The sequence below is a fragment of the Dromaius novaehollandiae genome, chromosome 9 (genome assembly GCF_036370855.1).
Source record: "Dromaius novaehollandiae isolate bDroNov1 chromosome 9, bDroNov1.hap1, whole genome shotgun sequence".
In the NCBI taxonomy this organism is placed as follows: Eukaryota; Metazoa; Chordata; class Aves; order Casuariiformes; family Dromaiidae; genus Dromaius; species Dromaius novaehollandiae.
In genome coordinates, this window is record NC_088106.1 from 10,297,640 (window position 1) to 10,305,366 (window position 7,727).

The 7,727-nt window shown below is 37.9% G+C and overlaps 1 protein-coding gene across 3 annotated transcripts in view; it reads right to left on the reverse strand.

The window, feature by feature from the left end:
- CCDC39 (coiled-coil domain 39 molecular ruler complex subunit) overlaps positions 1 to 7,727 on the reverse strand; it is an 84,324-nt gene that overhangs the window by 41,615 nt on the left and 34,982 nt on the right. The window lies entirely within an intron of this gene.

Genomic DNA, 7,727 nt, shown 5'->3' on the forward strand with positions numbered 1-7,727 from the left:
ACTGGCGTTTCTCGCATGATTAGCTGAGTGCTGTAGCAGTTATGAGTGAAGCTTGTATGATCGCCTTTCTTTTTCATCTGCCTGCAAAGGTGGACCCACTCGCATTCTTCTCAGACTTAGTACTTCTGGCGGATGTGCATAGAAGTGGCTTAAAACCTGAGTTAAGATCTTGATCACTGGCCCATGGGGATACTGCACCAGAGGGCAAGTTTGCCCAGTGTGGGAAACTGCCCAAGCCATGGCACTCCAGCGTGTGCCTCCCAGCCATAGAAAGAGCCCTGACTTGCATGCGGAGCACCTCCTACTCATTCAGTGTTCACATGAAATTAAGATCCAGGAACTAGATTTACGTAAACTATTCTATCAACTGTCTCTTGCTTTACTCAACTTTATATATAACAGATATATAACTCAATATATATATAACTCAACTATATATAACAGATTTCTAACTTTGGTTCCCGCAGTTCTTCAGAGCTCTATAGTTTCTTTGCAATCTATGTCTGGTTTTACACCTACTGATAACTTTTCATTCTCCTACTTATTCAAAGCCTTCTTTCCAAGGATGGATGCTTAAAATACCTGATGACAAACCATTTGTTCTTCACTGGAATTTAAATCTGTTGAGGAGAACCAGGGAAACTGGTTTCACATTACACCTAAGACAGTCTAATGGCTTCCCGCTGCCTAACAGTGCTGCCTGCTCTCCCTTCCTTTTGCCAGCCACATGCTCCCTCTGTTCCTGTTACCCAGCTCTGGCATTCATTCAGTCCCCTCCTAAGGCAGTTAAGGAAGCTAAACTATGACAAAACTAACCTTACCAAAAAATGACTGGTTTTCTCCTGTGAACGGACTCGCTGTGGGAGCTGGGCAGTGGCGGTAGAGGGGAGAGCAGGACTGCCCTTCTTGGTGGCAGGTAGGTATTAGACTTGCACAGCTCGAGCATGAAAGCAGCCTAAGAGCTTGCCAGCATTGTCTGTCCGTAGTCCTCTCTGAGAATGCAATATAAAATAATACCTATAGCAGATAATTAAAAAATATACATGTTATGTAAATTTAGTCAAAAAGTCCTCAGAAATAATTGCTTCACATGGTTAGGAAAGCTGATTTTGTATAAGAGCAGCAGAGACTTCCCCTTGCTTCTTAGCAGAGCTCGCATTGATTGGCTGGGTTTAGCAAAGTGCTGTGGATGTCAGCTACATACAAAATTGTTGTTAGCATTAGAAAATTGCCTGCTGTGTGGATGGGCTTAATGCACTATTATATGGTATGGATGCAAATTTAATAGGCTTGAAAATGGAGAGATTGAGCCTGAAACCTGTAGGGCATGTCCTTGGCCCAAACTAACCCGTACCGCTATAGATCAGGAGTCAGTCTACTGAAGGGGAAGGCATTAAACTAGTAGCTGATTAGAATCAGGGTGCACTCACTTAAAAGGGAGCTTTGCCTGGGCAGAAGACCACGATGTGGCTGTGATTTTTTGATATTTCTATTTTTTTTTAAGGAGCAGAATAGCTGCCAGTTTAGATACACATGAATTATAAACCTAAAATATTAAAATGACATTTAAAAGTAACATACCGCTATAGACAATATTAAAAGAATGCAATTTGAGAAGGTGTCCTTTCTCACACCGTAATGGGATTGCCACTGCTGCTCAGCACATCACAAGAAAGTTTTATCTTAAAAGGGCAAAATAATATCATTAACAGAAAATTAAACTTAAAGTCACCATGAACTATGGACTTAAAACACCCTCAAGAAATGAAAACCAATTGTCTGTTGGAAAACCAGGAGGTCAAGTAGTCATTGACCAACCAAAAGCTGCACCGATTGCTGAAACGTACAGTACTTTCAAATCCAATTAACTGTTTCAAGCAGACAGTCCTCATTTTCTCTTTCATCAGGAAGGGAAATTTGCAATCATATATTCCAATGAAAGTTAAGTTGTTTTGATCTGATAATTGTCAGATGTATTTATCTTAATTTGTAAGTTTCTAATGCTAAAGCTCCAAGCTGTTCAGATATAACAGAAGTACTGGGAAATGAGGTACAAAATGCTGGAATTCAAATTAACCAATAAATATATTTTAATATATATCAGCAGGACTCTAGAGGATTCCATTAATGTTGAAAAATAGAAAGGATTTAGGTTAATTTGGTAAGAAGGCAGGTCAGAACGTTTACAACAGTGGCATAGAATTGTATAGAGATGCAAAATTTTTCAAGAGAGCAGAATTTTTTCAAAAACGCTGACTCTAGCTGTCACAGCCCTGCCTTGGTTAAATCCAGTGGAGAGATATGAGGACTTTCTAATTTGCTTTCCCTCTATTTTAATAATAGCTGTGCATAAGTAATTTATGAAAGGCCAACCAGGCAGTGGGCAACAGAAAATTAAACTCATTTTATCTGAAAGCAGGTGGATTTCTATATATCATTAACATGCATAGAATTCTCACAATGTTATTTCTCATACTGATGGAATGTAACCAAATAATATATGAGTTTTTTGCTTATGCACGAGTGAAATTTTTAGATAAAAGTGCCAGCCCCAATGGCAATTTTCTGCAAAACGAAAACTAATTCTGCGAAGCTTCTTATTACTGGGAAGACTCATTTGGCTTGCATTAGAGACTGACATAAGTGACTTTAGGATTTTACTAACAGATTAGATGAGATGTGCTATATGCAGTAATATCATTAGAGAATGTAGCAGCAGAAGCAGAAGAGTTTGTGGCACTTAAGGACACTGGCACAAGTAAATTGTTTTCATTTATGACAAGCTTTTGTATAATTTTTTTTTCTGATGATGAGAATGTGTTCTAGTTTTAGGTTTCCCTCCCCCTTCCGCAAGATTTAAAACAGCTTTTGTCTAAATTATTCCTCATATTGTTTCACCCACTGCTACTAGGTCTATTGTATATGCCTTATATCATCTGTATCACCTAGACAGAGACTAGATCTTTATGAAGAAAACAACTAAATATTGTAATGCAAATGTTCTGATCTGTATGAGGAAAGAGGAGCAAACCATATATTTCTCTGCTTGCTTTGTTTTCACTATTCATCAACACAAATATATTTGTGATCTATGCACATATTGTTCAAATGTTACTGTCTTAAAAGAAAAGTGTGCTACAGCACTTTGAATTAACCAAATGAAGCTTTCCTTTTCTTTACTCATAAAACTTAGTGTTATGGGTTAGTTTCTTTTAATTCTTATATCCAAACGTACATCCTACATAAGACTTTTTTCCATTGTTACATCTTGTTTAACAATAAATGGCATGTGATACACAATGTTTTTCCCTGAGGCAAGGAGAAGCAATAAAAGACTACGATAAATGCATAGCTCTTGTAATATTATCTAATATTTTACAATGAGGATGAGGGAACAGCCAAGTAGTTTGTTGGAAAGTGAAATTTTCAATTCTATTTCACTTTTTAATTCAAGAAGCAATAATAACAGCTACCAGGAGGTAGTAGTAACTAGCCCTTTAATGGGTTATATTAGTTTGTACTGAGTCTTTGTAGTTGGGAATATATTTTGTTCGCATTTGAATTTCAAAAAGAGAGGGAAGATATGACTGTGTTGTTCGAACCAATAATACTGACCCAAGTCAGGTGACAAGGATAGCAGTCTTTTGTAACCCTGCCCCGTGCAAGGTGGCTGGGTCCAGCTGTTCTCCAGCTGTTTGTTCGGTTTCTTATATCAGCACTCATGTGTGTCACACTTGCATTGCAAGACTTTTTTCTTGGTTTACTCTGATAGCAAAGTTTACATTGTCCTCCATATTCAGTACTTCTACAGAGCTATCTTTCCTACAAATGCCATAAGCAATAGTAAAGTAAAATCCTCAGGTAAACTGCATGGGTATAAATATAAAACGATTGTATTTAATTCAGTGAAGCTAATCCAAGTGTATAATGTTCTACTTCAAAAGCAGATTTTGGCCCAATATAACCAATATAAAAAACAGACTTGGTATTAAAGAGAACCCTAGGTAACGTCAGGTGAAAATGCTGCTATCCACCATACTGAGGCAAACGCAGAATAGTTCTGCTGAAGTTGATAGATTTTTTTCAGACTTCGCTTAGCATAAACAGGAGCAGAATTTGGCTCTACTGTTACGTGGACTCAGCTAGTATATTAAATGGTAATGATTAGAACTCGTGGTAATATTCAAGCAGATAGATTTACAAAGCTCTTTACGCACTGTTTCATAAACTTCTTCCCTGTTGCAATCACTTGTCACTGTTAGTGAATGTATAAAAGAGAAAGAAGAAATGAAGAAGTATCAAAGATCTGAAACTTTAGTACAGAGGTACACAGATATTTTACCACCAAATCTGCTGAGATCTGGCCTCTGCTTACATGAGAGATCTCAAATATGAGATAAGGACGATGAGTTCTCCTTCCAGATCAGCTCTTTTCCATTCTCCGTTGTCTTGTACCTCTGTGTATCAAATGATCTGACCAGTGCTACTTTTATACAGTGCTAACAGCCAGGCATGGAAGCTTAGGACAAAACTATGTGAACCTTTGTGGATCACTAAATCTGTTTCCTGCAGTCACAGATGTGTCATATAATTCTGAACATAAATGCCTCAAATTCTGTATTAAAGCCAGTTAGGTTCTTTCCCCCCACTTTCTCTACTGGAACGCTGTTCCAAGACCTTTTTCCTTTGACTATTGAAAATTTTCATGACAAACCAAACGTAACAGCTGGTTTGTTCTTGTGCTAATGCTCTTCTATGTCTTAAGCAGCCCATCTCTTTTCTTTTTTTCTTCTTTTTTTTTTAAATCCAATTTTAGTTTTTGAAGACCTGCATAGTAGGTCCAGAGCTCTGTCCTGCTATTCTGTAATCTGCCCACATACTTCCTGGGTCTTCTAGCATTATCTAAGTGTACATTCAAGCCTGTAACTCCTAGAAAAGTCAATTCAGCTCCTTCAGTGCTGGGAAACACTTTTTCCTCTACAGCATTCCTGTTTACACTGATGCTTACCAGATATTTTTACTGAGTACTCCAGCCATAACCAAAAGTCTTTTGTAGGGTAGTACAAAATATCTGAGTTGATTTTAACCGCGATTAAGTGTAAACAAAGGAGGGAAGTGAGACTAGAGAAAGTGTATTTCCATAGGATGAAAATAAATCGGAATAAATTTTTTGTTGCAAATGGATGAAAAGAAGGTGTACTTTTTTCTAAGTTTGTTTCTTATTTTCATCATATTTTATTTCCTACTTAGAACATTAAAGTCAAATAGGCAAAGAGATATGTCTTTATTTTTCCTCCATTTTCATTTGAGTTTGCAACATTTGATGGTATTTTATCATCTGCTTTCCATTCACAGCCAGCAATCGAATTAAGTATTTTCACTGCATTCTTAAAAACTGAAAAATAAATACTATATTTTTAATCTTAAGCATTTTAAAATGGAAAGAGATACTTTCCAATAAGCACCAGTAAGACTAGCCCTAAGTTGCTTGTGTTGACATACTGCTGAAGGCTAAAAACAGCTTAAACTGATTTTATTTGTTTATAGGGCAAATTATAAAATGTTCCACCAAAATAAGGAATGACAATTTTTGTCTACATAAATGTGCTTGTAAATGTAATGATGTTTGTTGTCATTTCAACATGACTACCATTATTGAAATAGAAGAGCCAGTACTAATTCTTGCTGTCATATTTTTAAAAAATGAAAATAAGGCTTTTAAAGAAGCGTCAAGGTTTTCAGTGTTGATCATTCATCTCCTGCATGCTCTTAGTATAACACCCTCAGCAAAACAGACAGACAAAAGCTAACTAGAGTTCTGCTTTCTAATCTCTTTAAGAAACATACATTTGAGGATATTTCCCAACTTCAGAGTTTTCTGAAACTCTGAGACCTTATCAAATAAGATGTGAGGATTTCTCATTGTCTTAAAGGCTGTATAACCAGGACACAGGGTAAGAACCTGAAAAAGTCTGCCTTTTGTGTCACCAGCCAAAGGAAACCCTTCCCTTTCTCATTTAAATAATTACGGGTTTCAAACTGTGTCTTGATCAACCTTCATGGTGTCAACCATGCAGTGAGAATACTCACGAGATAATAGTTGATAACAACATTCAGGCAAAATACCCTCTCACAACTGAGCACACATGTGATTTGAATATTTGAGTATTTTTCAAACTTCTTGGAAGTATGAATTCCTCTCCTCCCCCTTCCCTCAGCTGTGTTTGCATGCCCTCCTGAGTCAGCCATGGTTCAGTTCCTCTGGGGAGGGGAGGGATGTTATCTTACTGTCTACAAGTACTTACATTCACTTTCCTGCTCTAGAGAAACTTAGTGCTGCTTGCTTAAAGAAAAGTGAGCATGTTCTAACTGATACGATCTCAAACTTTTCAGAAGTTCCTTTTCTGAGTTTTTTCATGATTCCTACAGCTGTCACCAGCTACTCCATTCAGGCTGATAAATTCTGGGACATAGAGATGACTTCTCTCTGCGGGAGTATTCCACAGTGGTCTTTATGGTTCTGTCTGCTTTGGGAGCTCACCCCACAAATGACCTCTTGGTCCTGCTGCAGACTGGAGTGTTGCTTCTCCTACTCTTCTAAATTTGTTATTTGCAGATGAAGTCACTGCTTGCCAAGATGTCTACTCTTGTTACTGGATTAGAAATGTATATTACAGTATTTGCAACACTGCAATTTAGGAATGGACGCAGTAGATAAAAATCAATGACTGTCAGGTCTGACTTCCACTGATAGCTAGCTTCAGATGTTTTAAAAAATAGAAATAATGATAACGCAATAATAGTAGTGATAATTCTCTATAGAATATGGCAAAATCACCATTAAACTGTTTTCAGTTCTTGCTATGTGACTATTTTGTGATCAGGAATGGAACTGAAAAGTATCATTTCTAGATAAGATAAAAATGTTTTGGGGACATTTCATTTTAATTTCTTCATGCCTCAGTTTTCCCCAGCTGCTAGCAGGATGAGATGGAACCTATGATACGAGGGTAAGAGGGGTGTTAATTTATTAATATCTGTGAGGTGCTTTGAGTATGTGAGCGGCACTGATTCCTGCTGTGTGCTGTTGCATCCTGCGGGTTCGCAAGGGGCTGGGTGGTCGGACGGGCACAAGTCCCTGTGCAGCGCTGTGACACACTTGCAGTTTCTGCAGTCTTTAGGGTAGGGGCTGCTCCCTGCCAGTGACTTTCTGGACTAGCAGAGAAGGGTCAGGGATATGAGGCTGCTTCGCCAGTGGGGTAGAGAGGTGAAACATGAAAAGCTGAATCTGTACATTTACCTGAATCCAGGAGCTCTACGCAGGTTTCTGCCTTGCTGGAAGAAACCTTTTGCTAAGTATAAAACACATCTCTGTGAGAGAAGCAGAGAAACAGCAAGCTACGCAATATTATGAAACTGCTGGGGAAAATAGCTCTGTTATGGGTCCTGGGCATCGCTCTGATCATAAAACCCAGGAAAATATAAGAAAACTTTCCTTCTTGCCTTTTAAATTAATTGAATCCCCAGATACTGCTTTAATTATTCATGCTGATGATGCGGTATTTTGTTCAGCAGTTTCTGAGAAACCAGAACCATGGTATGCTCACCGATTGTTACTATCATCATAAACTTTCTCACCATCTTTCGTCTTATGTAAATTTAATTCCAAACACACCACTTCATGCTTTATTATCTCACAACAGCAATTGCATTTGGCCCTTTGATTC